The 14335-nt window shown below is 48.0% G+C and overlaps 1 long non-coding RNA gene across 7 annotated transcripts in view; it reads left to right on the forward strand.

The window, feature by feature from the left end:
* Positions 1-14335, forward strand: part of LOC309611136 — a 357456-nt gene that overhangs the window by 211755 nt on the left and 131366 nt on the right. For 6 of the 7 annotated variants that reach the window (XR_014234336.1, XR_014234337.1, XR_014234338.1 and 3 more), the window contains exons 5-6: positions 3001-3314; positions 6954-7058. This is a non-coding gene — a long non-coding RNA (uncharacterized lncRNA). The remainder of the gene's footprint in view (positions 1-3000; positions 3315-6953; positions 7059-14335) is intronic. The other variant, XR_014234340.1, reaches the window with a different exon arrangement.

A 14335-nucleotide genomic window follows, 5' to 3' on the forward strand; every position in this document is an offset into this window, starting at 1 on the left:
GAATGGGTAGATGCAGGAAGGAAGGCAGGAACGAAGGCAGGCAGGCAGGCAGGAAGGAAGGGAGGAAGGGAGGATAGAGGGATGTATAGATGGACGGATAGACGGATAGAACCTGGACTAGGTCTCTGGTTCTTCTGCTCTCCTGTGGCCTCAGGGATCCAGCCCCTTGACCATCTCCCCCAGAGAGGACCCAGTGGGGAGTCCCTGTCTTCAGGCAGCTCCGATCTTGAAGATGAGCACACGCTGTCCTGCTGTGCCTCTCGTGAACGCGGGAGCAATAGCAGGCTTCCAACCAAAACTCTCCCTTGGACGCTCACAAACAGCAGTGACTTCCCAAGCCTGCCAGCGCTGGGTGGAGTTGCACCACGTTATGGAAACTTCTATTTCTGCTTTATAAAAACAAAGTAGGAAAGGAAAGCTGGCTCTGCTGGAGACCCATACTGGCCCCGTGAGTCATCTTTATCCAAGCAAGACGAGAAAACCCTCCCAAGACTGGGCCTCTCTCTGAGCCATCAGCCAACGAGATCACGCCCCCCACCCCCAGCATCCCACAGCCCTGTCCTCGAGGAGGTTGCAAACTCAGATGCCCCCAGGGGCCAGGCCAGAAACATACAATAAAAAGTGAGACCAGCACACAGCCAAAGGGAAAACACTTTTCTACACCAGGAATCTGGATTTTTATGTGAAAGCTCCCAATTTTTAAATTCTGGAAACAATTCAGATATTTAAAAAAATGCTATGTAGGCTACGCCAACCTGCAGAGGGCTGGCCTGAGCCGGAGAGCCACTGGCGTGAGCCTCTACTGGGTGCTCCTGCAGGAGAGTTGGCAACGCTCTGGGTACCATTGGGGTTTCTACGTTCCCTGTGGTCAGGGGCCCTCTCTGTGCATCTCTGTATCCCAGAGACCCTGCAGATGGGAAACAGAAGCAATTGTTGAGTGCTTTCTCTGCTTTTAATGACTGCATCGATTTCATAGATATGGATCAACCCCTCAGGGGTGTGCCACTCTAAGTGATAGGCATTTCCTTTGCACCTCTTTTCTCCCTGCTCTCTCTTCAGTTGGGACCCGGTGGTTATAAGCTCAGGCTCTAGTTTCAGATCGCCTGGGTTCAAATCCTGGCTCTGCCACTTACTAGTTGGGTGACCTCGGACAAGTGATTCAATTTTCTTTTGCCAAGTCTCAGTGTGCTCACTTGTGAAATGGGGGTCATTATAGTCTATGTCTCACTGTAAAAATTAAATGAACTGATATATGGGAAGCGTTTAGAACAGTGCCTGTCTCCTTGTTAAGCCCTTGATCCACGTAGCTATTAATAGTCACCCATTTGCCACAAGCTTGTTAAACATTCCTTTGTTGTTAAGCTTTGAGCGTGGCACTAAGGGTTCAGCTCTAAGCAAAGCAGGACCCACCTGGAGGAAGCCCGTCCCATTAAATTCTCAAGGAAGCCCCATTTTATGAACGAGACAACTGAGGCTCAGAGAGGTGAAGCAACTTGCCTGAGGTCACACAGCTGGTCAGCGGCTGTGATGGGATTCTAATCAGGTATGTCTGTCCTTCCCTCCAGAGCAGATGCTTCTCCTGGGGGGAGGGGATGGGGAAGCCCCTTTCCCTGGTGGCTTCTCTTAACAAGCAAGGAGTTGGCCTCCACATCGTGGGAGACCCTTGAGATAGCTCTGACCATTTGCAAGTGGGCCTGAGAAGAGAAGGGCTGGCGTGTGCTCATGGTCCCAAGCTCAGGTGCTCAGGTACTGCTGGCCCTTGTTCGTGGGCACCAGGCAAACATTAGCGGAAGCCTCTGACTTGTTTCCTCCTTTGGACCTGGGCACAGTACATCACTACTGTGCCCATTTATCCATTCTACCTGAGAACGACCACACGTCCATGGAGTCCACGACCAAGGGTCATGGACCTTTCATCCCGGTGTGCCAGCCCTTGGAAGGGAGCGGCATCGCCCCCTTGCCATGAGTCGTGACATCTGGGCAACTCAGTGGACAACATTTACGGAGCATTTACTATGTGCCAGATGCTGTTCTAAGAGCTTTAAATTAACGGACTCATTTAATCTGCACTATGACCCCCAGTGCAGTAGATACTATGGTACTCCCATTTTACAGATGAGAACCCTGAGGCCCAAAGAGCAGAAGTAACTTGCTCAAGGTCACAATGGGAGTCATTGTTAGACACCAAAATACGAGGTCTCATGGGTCTCAGGAGGAAAGAGTGCTCTTCCTGCCTGGAGGCACCCTACCTGATGTGCAGGGGCACTCAGCTCCGTCCACTCACCCAACCAGCCACTTACGTACCACCCTGATCAAACAGCACACTTGTGTGGAGACCCAGTTCGAAGCTGCAGATCAGTATGGCAGTGCTCACCTCTCACAGGGATGAGGGCCAGAACACCTGCCTGCGTATAAACGTGAGGGGTGGGCAGAAGGTGTTGACCACTACACCCACTACCCCTGGTCTCCATCAGGCTTGGCTCTGAGCCCGGGTCAACCTCGAGGCACGGCCAGCCACTCACCTTTGCCAAGGGCGTAGGCTGCTGTTATGTCAGAAGAACTAGACCACATTAATTAATTCAGGAAAGATAAGAACGTCTGGTCTTTGCCCATCTGCTACTATGTGACCTGGGGCATGTTCCTTCCCCTCTCTGGTCCTCAGCATCTCCAGGGGCTTAAACTCTGTGACCTCTAGGAATCTTTTAGGCTCAAGCAATTGATGGAAAATTGCAAAGACCCCGGAGCATCTCCCTCAACTAGTCCTTCTTTGCTCCCTTGTCTGGAAAAGCCAGTGGCAAAAACGCCACTCTCTCCTGTCCATCCCTGGATCGAAGAAACCTCAGGACTAGTTTTCTGTTTCCACAATTAACGCTGTTGTTGTTATTGTTATATTAGCTGCATTAACTGGACTGGAAGGGAAGAATGTGCTAAGTATTTTCTCTGCACTATCTCTTGAATCCTCGAAATAACCTGGGTACCGTGATGCCTTTCACTTAACAGACGGAGAAAGTAAAGCTCAGAGGGGTTAAGTCGCTCAAGGTCATTCTCCGTGCCAGGTCGGGGAGAAGCTACAGTTTGAACCCGGGAACTCCCAGTTCAGCATCTCGGCTCTCGGCCATGAGACGTCCTGCCCTGCGGGTCAGAAAGCGGATCCTCCTCCTTTTGCCCGAAAGCTCCCCTCACCTTGGCCACCCCGCATGGAAATATTCTGCATCCAGACAGCCAAGAAAAGAGAAGTAAGAAGGAGGGAAGAAAAGAAAAATGAAGAACGCTTTGTTCCTTGAACCATTCTCCATAAACACCGTCCCCGCCAGGTACATGACTTAACTGTGGAGGTGACCCCCGACCCCCATGGCCGCCTCTGGTCCCCTGGCAGCCAGGGGGTCACGTGATGCACAGACAGCCCTGGTTGCTATTCAAGCATGTCCGTGTGAAGCGGCTCCATTGAGCATTGCTCCCTTGAGGGGGGCAGGCAGGGCCTGGAGTCAGCCTCGGACACGGCCCCTCGCCCTGCACTGGAGGAGCCCCTGTCAGTGCCCGCTGCCCTTGCAAGGATGCTGGACGCTGGGCCTGCTTCTGTGCCCCTTGCCCAGGAAGCAGCCGCTTAGGCGAGATGAAACGGCTGACGCAGGGTGGCATCATCACGGGGCTTCTGCTCACTGGGGCTGAGCCTGACCTCCCAGCTTCACTCGTTCATTGATTCATTCATTCATTTGTCCCATCACTCATTCATTCATTCATTTCATACTCATTGAGAAAGTATGATGTGCCTGCCACTCTTCTCAGTAGCTGGAATACAACAGTGAGCAAAATAGGTGATATCCTCGTGGAATCTCCAGTCTAGCAGGGTAAATAGCCATTAAACAATTAAATACCTTATTAATTATTCAATTGCAATTGTGCTAAGTTTCAGAAAGAAGGAGTAAGCATACAATCACATAGAAAAGGGGCCCAGCCTTGTCAGACAGCCAATTACCAAAATATAGCGCGCTCTCTCTCCCCTTCTCTCTCTCTCTCTCTCTCTCTGTATCGCAAAGCAGATATTTGCAAGCACTTAGAATCCTACAGGCCTAAAAACATCAGGCATTGGAAGAAACATCAAAGATTATCCCAGTCTTCATGGCAAAAGGCCATGGAGTGATGTGGTCTAGGGCTCAGACCTTTGAGCTGGATTTCTGGGTTAGAAACCAGCTCTACTATCCACTGTAGATGCTGGTACAAGTTCCTGAAGCAACTTCCCTTGGAAGAATGAGGACTAACAGAGTCCTAGAGCTACGGGAGCAGATTAAATGTGATGCTACATGTGAACAGCTTGGCATGTGCCAGCCCAGAGCAGCAAGTGGTTCACATCCCCCTCTATGATGGTTTATCTCCGTTGAGAGGAGGGGAACCACATGCCCCAAGGCCACTCACCAAGAGTCTGCACTTGAACCCAGGTCTCCCAACTGCCATTGCAGTGCTCTGTCCCAGCACAGATGAACTTTGGATGCCCCATGGAGAGCTACCCTTCTCCTGCCGTTCACCAGCCTGTCATAAATATACCAGAAAATAAGCCCAAGATCAAGTCCTGAGACCCACGTACCCTGGGTGGCTGCACGACTCTGTTCCAGGGCACCCTGGCTGGTGGGAGGGGGCAGACGAGAAAGCATCCAACACAGCATTGCCGTGGCGGGAATGGTAACTTCTCCTAATTATTTCCCAGCTCCTGGATTCATTAACGAGCCTGATATTAATTCAGATGGTTGCATTTATCCCCATCTGTCCCAGATTCATCCCTGAGACACTGGCGACGCTAACGTGGGGGCTTCAGCTACGAAGGCTCACCGGTTAAAGCTGTTGCTCGGAAGGAGGAGGGGCCCTGGCAATTTCTGTTTTAGAATGAGGAACCCAGACACACCACCCCCAAGCCTCCAGACCCCCAAACCAGGCAGCCCACGGCCCACGGGCAGATAAGCTTCCACCCTGGCCTCAGAATCAGAGAAATTCCTTTTAAATGACTCTGCAGACCTCCCCACCCACTGAGCTCCCCTCTTTGGTTAACAGATGGGCTCGGCTAACCATTCCCAGCTTTCCGATAAAGCGGTGTCAGGCAGTGAGGCCCCCTCAGAAAGGCATGCTTGGATAATAAATTCCAAGGCACCCCCGCCATCTGCAGGCTGCCAATCACGGGGGCGCGGGGCACACCAGGGCTCCCAGCCTGCTGCTGCAAAGGAGCTGGGGTGGGACCTCAGCGGGTGGGGCTGCAGCCCACCCCTGCCCGCACTTACCTGCCCCTGCTGCCCTGTCCTGCTCAGCCTGTGACCTGTCCCAGCTGAAGCGGGCCAGGACCATTACTGCCGAGCCCCCTCCGTCTATTCACACGAGACCCAGCATGCAGGCAGCACTTGGATTCAGTGCCATGATCATGAGCCTCAAAGGCAGAGTCGGAGCTGCTGCCACATTTTGGCTCGGCAACATTCCACTGCTTAATCTCAGGCGAGCCTTCCCCATCAGAGCCTTGGTCTCTCCATCTATAAAGTGGGAGTTAAAGACATTCCCTCTCTCATAGATTCCATTTAAGGGTGTAAACAAAATGCACGACACAATCTCTGGTCCACGGTTGTAAGTGGTATGGTGGTGTCATAATTTAGAAAGCCATTTAGCCTGAAAAATAAACTTTATGATTCTGCTTCATATGATTCTTGTGTTGCAGATGTGATAGTAGGTATGCAATGTCTTAACCTGGTACACAGTAGGCATTCATGAAGTGTTATCTGCCTCTGTTGAATCTCCAGTTTGTTCATTCATTCATTTATTAATATAAGAGGCATTCATTAAACACTATGCCAGCCTCTGTTAGGCCTGGAGAAACAAAAAACAAAACACATGGTTTCTACCTTCAAGTCACTCATGGTCTAGGGGGCTGACGGAGCAGTCCCTACAAAGGTGCAGGTTCTGAAGGTCTCAGAGGTTTGCCATCTGTCTGGAAAGAGGCCAGGCTTCCCAGATGAGCCCTCCCCATAATAATAGAGGATATTTGTACTATATTGCTTGAGCTCTTTCTGATTGCTGAGGTTTCCTGAGGCCAGGGATGCAAAATGAGCAGTATGTGTGCTGTTGAATCCCATACTGGGCCAAGACACACATCACTAACTGAGCACCATTCTCTTTTGCATTGAGCCTGGGAAAGATTCCTTGCTCCTAGCAGTCACAGGCAATTGATTGAAACTGGCACTCAAGTTTTAAACAAACATCATCCCAGACTTAGATTAGGGATCAGCTATGTCCAGCTATGTGAGCTACATCTGGCCTTCCACTTCTTTTTGTTAATAAAGTTTTATTAGGACACAGCCATGCTCATTCACTTACATATTATCTGTGACTATTTTTGCACCACAAGGGCAGAGTTGAGCAGTTGTAGCAGAGACCAAATGGCTTGCAAAGCCCAAAGTATTTACTCTCTGGCCCTTTACAGGAAAATTCTTTGCTGCAGGGGTTTACTATAAGGAAGTAAGCAGGATTGTTAGTATTGAACTGCGATTGTTAGCACCTCACCAAGTCCTGTCCACTCTCATACTCACATCTGCTTGCTATAAACGCCCGTGATTCTCTGCTTCTGAGTGTTGTCCTGGCCCTTGGCAGCCTGCACAGCCTAACAGAGGGCAGGCTGGAGGTGCCAGTGAGTTAATGTCCCTGAATGGAGGTAGGGTTGAGGTGGGTACATGCCCCAGTCCCCTGAGCCCCAAGGCCACCACTGCATGTGGCAGAATTTCATGCTAAACTGTCAGAGAAGGGGTTTCTATCCCTTGCCCTGGCTTCCCAGTGGCCGTGTCTGCACAAGGTTCTATTAGCTAAACTCTTAGCCTTGTCTCCAAACGTACGTTCCCACCCTGAAATGCCCTACTTCCCTGCCCAGGGCAGACAACATTAATCAATCACAGCCTGACTTTCTCTTTGCATCTTTTCCGGTAAAGCACGCCAGACAGATGCTATCGACAGATGGGAACTGGTACACCAGATTGAATGCATTATACAGGGGAATGCCCATGATATAAAGCTGAGTGGAAGGAAGCACAATGGTAAGTACAACATAAAATAGTTCTTCAAAAGAGAAACTAAGCATGCCAGTGCAAATGCTTAATGTAGGAAAGTGATATCTCATAGATGTGTGTGCTTGTGGGGGGCAGGATTGCAATGTTCTTTTTCTCTTTTGTGTTGCCTCTACACTGAGTATCTACTCATTTGATGCATGTGTTCATTGAGCACCTATTGTGTGCCAGTCCTGTGTTAGGGGTGCAAGTACGATCAAGACTAATGTGTAATTGCTTAATTGAAAAGACAATTACAATGCAATGTGATAAGGTAGGGACAGGACCCACTGGGGCATGCTCAGATTAGATCTCAGTGCACCTGTGCTTCTTTTCCATGATGCGCATCGCAGTTAGGATGCTGTAGTTACTTGTGAGATTAAGCGCTGAATCTCCCTCCCAGAAATCTCCCTTTCTATCTCTCTCTCTTCCTCTTAGACTACAGACTCTGTGAGGGCAGATACTGCATCTTTTTGTTTCCTGCCACATCGCCAGTGCCTAGAATAGTGCCTGGCATAGGGCATGGGCTCAATCAATATTTCATTAGGAAGCAGATCCATTTACTAAAAAGTGGGAGTTGGGCGTGGGGTCTAGACTGTGATAAGAGATAAAGGTGGAGGACTGACTTGTAAACTACACAAAAGAGTTTTCACTTTGTCCTGAAGGTAGTAAGGCACCTGCTGAAGGTTTTCAATGTAATCAGACAAAAGAAAAACAAACAAAACAGTTTAGTCTTTGCAGATCAACACAAGAATGAACTACCCATGCTAGTATCCAATTATTAGCTAATCTGTTCTGAACAGGGTTTAATTTTCAGTTCACACATAGGCTCTGGTCCCTGAGAGCTTTAGCTAAAAGCACAGGAACTGACAACACAGACTTGAAATATTGATGGACAGATTTGTACCCCTGGAGTGTCGATATGTAACATGTGATTTGTCCTTAAGCTGTCGGGTCACCTTGATTACTCTTCTTGAAGTGTTTCCTACCCACTGAGGCAGAGAAGGGTTTCCAAGGCAGGCAGCGGAGAGGGAAACAAAAGGTACCACTTTCTGCCTGTGATGCCCAGGTTCCTGGACCACTTGGAGCCTCAATTTCCTCCTCGGTAAAATGGGGTCAATGAGGATGATTCCCGCAGAGTGGTTGTGAGGAGGAAGTAGCTTGACACATTCTGAGAACTCATCATCAAAGGCTGCACTGGTGATGATGATGATGACGATGATGGTGGGATACTGGAGCTGGTAGAGGTCCAGGTTTGCAGGGAAGGAGGGAAACTGAGGCCCAGAATGGGAAGTGGCTGGCTCAGGGTCACACAAGGAATCACTAGCAGAGCTGGAATCCCAGGGAAGTTCTCAAGAACCAATTCACATACTCTTTCCTCTGGGACTACGGTTCCCAAATTGTGAGCCGGGGCACCCTGGGGCACCACAGCAGCCTCCCAGGAAAGCTGCAAGATATTCTTAATTGTCAAGGTCATCCTAGCAATACTTGGCATCTCTCAAATGTCACATGAACTACTAGCTTGAGGTCATTCCCAGTTCCAGCATTAGAGCAAACCACATTCTTTTTGATGATGTCATATCTTTGTGACCCTGGGTTTTCGGTGGTTGCTGTGATAAAAAGCAAGGTCTGTGCCAAAATCAATGTAGAACGGGAAACGAGGGTGGCAGAGTCCAATCTGATTCCAAGGTTTCAGAAGCTGTGCAGAGCCCAACAGGCATATACATTTCGATAGTAAGTAACTGTTTATTTAAGACTGAAATAAAAATATTCTTCTTCTGTCAACTTATGTGAATTATTTTTTCAAACTGCTACTAAGTAGTTAGGACATCCATGTTCATTAAGTTTGCACCTAAATACCTAATAGAACGATGAGGGATTTCTTTTGGTGAAACAATGCTGGAACACTCAGGCTGCTGTGAACCCAGAAAGTTTAAGAACCTCTGCTCCATGAGAGGAGCCTCCAAGATTGTAGGGAAGGAGGCAGGCAGCTTTGAGCCTCCATCCAGGACTGAGGCATGAGGGAGGGAGGTTAATACCTTGCAAACAAGGCAAAGCAGGAACAGGAAACCTGATCTCTCAGCTGCTGCCAAGCCATTGTTTATTTAGAACCAGTGGTGTGAGTACATTGGAAACTGTGTCCTCCCAGTTCCCCAGCAAGACGGACTACTCACTCATTCCGTGAACACGCACCCAGTGTTTACTCTGTGTCAGACACTGTGCTGATGCAGTGATAAATAAGATATAGTCTCTGTCTTCAAAGGTAGGAGAGGGAAGAGAGGAGGAAGGATGAGAGGCAGGAAGGAAGATGACACTATTTTTATTTTTACAAATAAAGCTCTGTGAAACAGTTTCAGAGAGGTTAGGTAAGTGACCCAGAGTCACACAGCATCAAGATGCTAGATCATGACTCACTGCCAAGACAATGACCTATACCCCTGTGTGTGGGCATTCATGGTCTAATATGAGAGCTCAAATGCTGGCATGCAAATTAATATTTGGAGACAGGATTTGACACCACTTAAGAAGGGTATGAACAGTATGGTACTGGCACAAGGACTGAAATATCAATCGATGGCATAGAATTGAGAGTCCAGAAATAAACATCGATGGTCAATTTTTTTCTGCAAAAGGTGCCAAGAAAACTAAATGGGGGGAAATAGTCTTTTCAACAAAGGATGCTGGGGACAAATGGATATCTACATGCAGAAGACTAAAACAACTCAAAATGGATCACAGACCTAAATGTAAGACTGGAAATTATAAAACTCCTAGGAGAAAATATGGGAGTAAGTCTTCATGACCCTGGGTTAGGCAGTGGTTTCTGAGATATGATACGAAAAGCACAAGAGACAAAATTAAAAACAGACAAATTGGACTTCATCAAAATAAGAAATTTTATTCTGCAAATGATATTATCAAGAAAGATGGTGATGGATGTTAACCAGGCATATTGTGGTGATCATTTCACAATGTATACAAATATTGAACCATTATGTTGTGCACCTGAAACTAATATAATGCTATATGTCAACGATACCTCAAAAAAAAATGCAACAAAAAAATAAAGTGAAAGGATAATCCACAGAGGGAAGAAATTTGTTGCAAATCATATGTCTAATAAGGAATTTGTATCTAGAATATGTAAAAATGTTTAAAACTCAATGAGAAAAAGACAATCCAATTGAAAAATGAGCAAAAGATTTGAATAGGCATTTTCCCAAAGAACATATCCAAATGGCCAGTAAGAACGTGAAAAGATACTCAGCATTATTAGTCAGTAGGAAATTAGAAATCAAAACCATTAAGATGGCTGTAATCAAAGAGACAGACAATAAGAAGTACCAGTGAGGATGTGGAGAATTGGAACCCTCATACACTGCTGGTGGGAATATAAAACGGCACAACCCTTTGTAAAGCAGTCTGGCATTTCCTCAGAATGTCAACCATAACCTTACGACATGACCCAGCAATTCCACTTCTAGGAATCTACCTAACAGAAATGACAACATATATCCATCTCAAAACTTGGACGTGAATGTTCATAGCAGCACTATTCACAGTAGCCAAAAGATGGAAACAACTCACATGTCCCTCAACTGATGAACGGATGAACAAAATGGGGTCTATCCATAGAATGGAATATTGTTTAATGATAAAAAGGAACGGGTTACACTAATGAACGAGTGAAATGGCATCTCCTACTGAATGTCCTTAACAATCATATAAAGTTAACACATTACCACCATTTTGACAATGGGGAAATTGAGGCATAAAGAGGCTAAAAGACGTACCCAAGGGCCTGAAGGTGAGACTTCTAGGAGTCAGCACTGACAAAGGTAAGTTGGCTAGGTGCTCGATTCTTAGAGGGTCCCAAACTCACTGGCCATTCATTCATTCTCATTCCCTCGTTTAATTTAATACTATTTATTGGGTTCTTTTGGAGCTGCTGCTGCGGTCTTGCTCATGTCTCCTTGGCTTGACCTTTCCAGGGCATTCCAGCCCAACTTCCAACTGCCAGCACGTGTGTCTTTTTGCTCAAGGGTTTCTTTGGGCACTGAGGCTTTCTCTGCCCATGAACATGGGGACGTGAAATTAACGAGCTCTCCTCCCCCACCCCCACCTTCACCCCACAATGCGGGAGTTGATGTACAAATACCTTAGCTCTCTTCTTCACCCAGTGCCACACTGTCTCCCAGAGGTCTCTGGCGGGGTTGGGCTCCAGTGGCCCATGGTGGTAACCCCACTGTGGTGTCCTCTCCATTCTGTCCGATTTCCCCACTCCTGTACAGGTGCCTCCTGGGATCACCCACGTGCACTGAAGTCCTTGTCTCAGGGCCTGTTTCTGGATGAGCTCAAACTCAGACGGGCACCTCCTCCGTGCCAGGCACTAGGTACCAACACAGATTGGTGAACAAACTGGTGAGGTTTGGTCCTCTTAGGGCACCCAGGCTCAGGAGCCAGCCAACAGGCAATGATGACACACGATGGTATATAGAAGTGCTGGTTCCTGATGTCCCATTGCCTTGGAACTAGCATCTTCTTCCTTCTCCTCTTCTCAGCCCAGAACCTGACATCCCACTGAACACCAAGATTCCCCATGGCAGCCCTACCTGTGCCTTTTGGCAACTTGACCAGGAGTAAGGCAGTAGTTACCCTGTCTGACAGGTGCTGTTGCAGAAACCAGGTCACTACCCAGGACCCAACAGGGCAGGGCGTGGGTGGGAAGTAGAGACAAGAGTTTTCCTCCCTCCATTCTGCTCGTATCTTCTGTTCCCCACACCCCAGCTCCAGCCTAAAGCAATTAAGTCGTTTGCTGCTGGGACCTGGAGGTGGCAGTAACATATAATCACAAACATAAACAGTTTTATATGGTAATTATGAATTCTGCCTATTTTTTTTTTTATCAGTGCAACCCAGACCGAAGATTATTTTCTGCTTGATATAATTCTTATTTTGATCCATCCTCCCCTCACCTCCACCCAACTTCAGAAGGATTAAGATGGGGCTACAGCTGATAATTTGGCATATGACAGAATCAAGGCCTCTGTTTGCAGGTCTTGTACTACATGGACTGGACCGTAGTGGATTTGCTGCAGACACTCCATCCTGCGTTGGGTTAAATATCCAAACGGTAACACCCACCATTCCATGGCTGGGCCCAGCCTACACAGCCGTCACGTCTTGTCTGGGTTTCAGCAATATTTTCTCCACTGGTCTCCTGGACTCCAGCATCTTTCCTTTGGCTGGGACCAAATTATTCTTTTCAAAACCATGAATCTTTCTGCCTAACTGCTCTTCTCCAGGTGTCCAATGTCTTGCTAAATGGCACCACTGACATCCCAAGGCATCAGCTAAAATCCCAGGAGTCTTTGTGTATTCCAAACTCGGTCTCATCCCTTCTACTTCCCAAATATCCCCTCCCACAAATATCCACAGTTCTCCATCTACTCCACTATAACCTGGTTCCAAGTCATCTTCTCTCACCTGGGTAGCTGAAGACGCTTCCCCACTGGCTGCCCAGCTTCCTTTTTGGTCTGCCCTCTTCTCTCCCTTCCTCCGGCCCCCACTCATAATCTGCTCTTCACGCAGCAGCCAGAGTGAACTTTGAAGACATAAATCAAGTCATGCAATGCCCTTTCATTGCACTTAGAAAAAAATGTCCAAACTCCTTGCTAGGAGCCTGCATGCCTGGCCTCTCTGCCTCCGTCCCCACCTCTCATCCTGTACCAGTCTCACCTTCACACGCTGTGCTCCAGGCATGCGAGCCTCGCTTCTATTTCTCAGGCAAGATAAGCCCCTTTCAGCCTAGGGTCTTTGCCTTTGCTGCTCCCCGCCTCCAGCACTGTTCCCACCTGTCTTGACAGAGGAAGCGTCTACTTCTCATTTATGTCTTAGCCAGACTTAGTCAGACTTTCTTTGACCACCCTCGCCCAAGCAAAGTCTTCCCCTGCTCATCCCACCGCAGCATTCTGTGTTAGTTTCTTCCTAGTCCGTATCTAAAATGATTGTATGCGTATATGTATTTACTTGGTTGCTTGGTTGCTGTGTCCTCCTGCTGAAATGTACACCCCACGAGGGCAGGGATTTTGCCTGATTTGCTCACTACTCTATCTCCAGGGTCTCATGGAGGACCTGGCACATAGTAGGTGTGCAATAAGCAACTGCCAAGTGAGCAAAACAAGAGCATCCTTCGTGGTTCCCTGGAAAGCCTTTCAGGAGAGGCTGCCAGACCGCCTCTATCCTACAACTACAATTATATATTTATGGGGTAATCAGCAATTGAAAAGTTCCCCGTAGTAGTAACTGGAGCTTAACATACAAATAAACTGAACAGCATTAAGGACGTTTTGTGGCCACTGGGGTGGATCAAGTGATCTAATCGCCCAACTCCCAGCAATTAAGTCAATTAACCAGTTAGACATATGCTGAGCCATTTCCCAGCTCGAGTTTCCTGGGGGCATCTGTGAAATTTGTGCAACTTATTTATGGTGTAAGCTTCTGGTGGTCGTTCCTGACTGGGATGACTGGGGAAGCGAGAGAGAGAGGTGGCTGGTTAAATAAGAAAAAAGTCAAGGCTGCATCGAACATGTGATAAGCTGTGTGTTTCCCTCTGAAGGCACTTTTCACTCCCTCCTTTCCTGTCTGTAGAAAGGATGGGGGATGCAGCTATTTCTTGCCTTGACTGACTCACCATGTTCAGTGCTGTTTTAACACCTGGTGAGTCACTGAGGGAAGGAGAAAGAGAGGAGAGAAGTGAATGCAGGGTAACCTGTTGGGACACAGACTCAGTCCTGGGTTCAAATCCTGACTCCCCCCTCAGTAGCTGAGCCTCTGTGTCCTCATCTGGGAAGTGGGGAAGTACAGAGCCTGTCTCACAGGGTTGTGGTGGGGATAAAAGAAGACGAACAGTGTAAAGTCTTTAAAGCAGAGCTGGACACAGGGAAAGTGCTACCTCAATGGTAGTAGTGGTCGCTATCATCACTGAAAGGCTAAAGGGCGGGAGATTGAAAGAGTGTGGATAAAGGATGATCTCCGACCCTGACAACACACCTGGCTGGAATCCCAGCTCTTCCTGGTGTTGCATTGCTTTATGCGATGAACTTTGCCTCTCTGAGCCTCAGTGTGCTCATCTGAGAAATGGGACCAATAATGCCAGGAGGGGTTTCAAGATCAAGCGGGTCTGACCCTTGAAAGGCACTGGCCGGGTCCTCCTCACCCCACCGGATTCTTCCTTGCATTTGCAGAAGAAATGGAAAGGACTTGCC

Source organism: Balaenoptera borealis (genome assembly GCF_965194805.1).
Source record: "Balaenoptera borealis genome assembly, chromosome: 14".
In the NCBI taxonomy this organism is placed as follows: domain Eukaryota; kingdom Metazoa; phylum Chordata; class Mammalia; order Artiodactyla; family Balaenopteridae; genus Balaenoptera; species Balaenoptera borealis.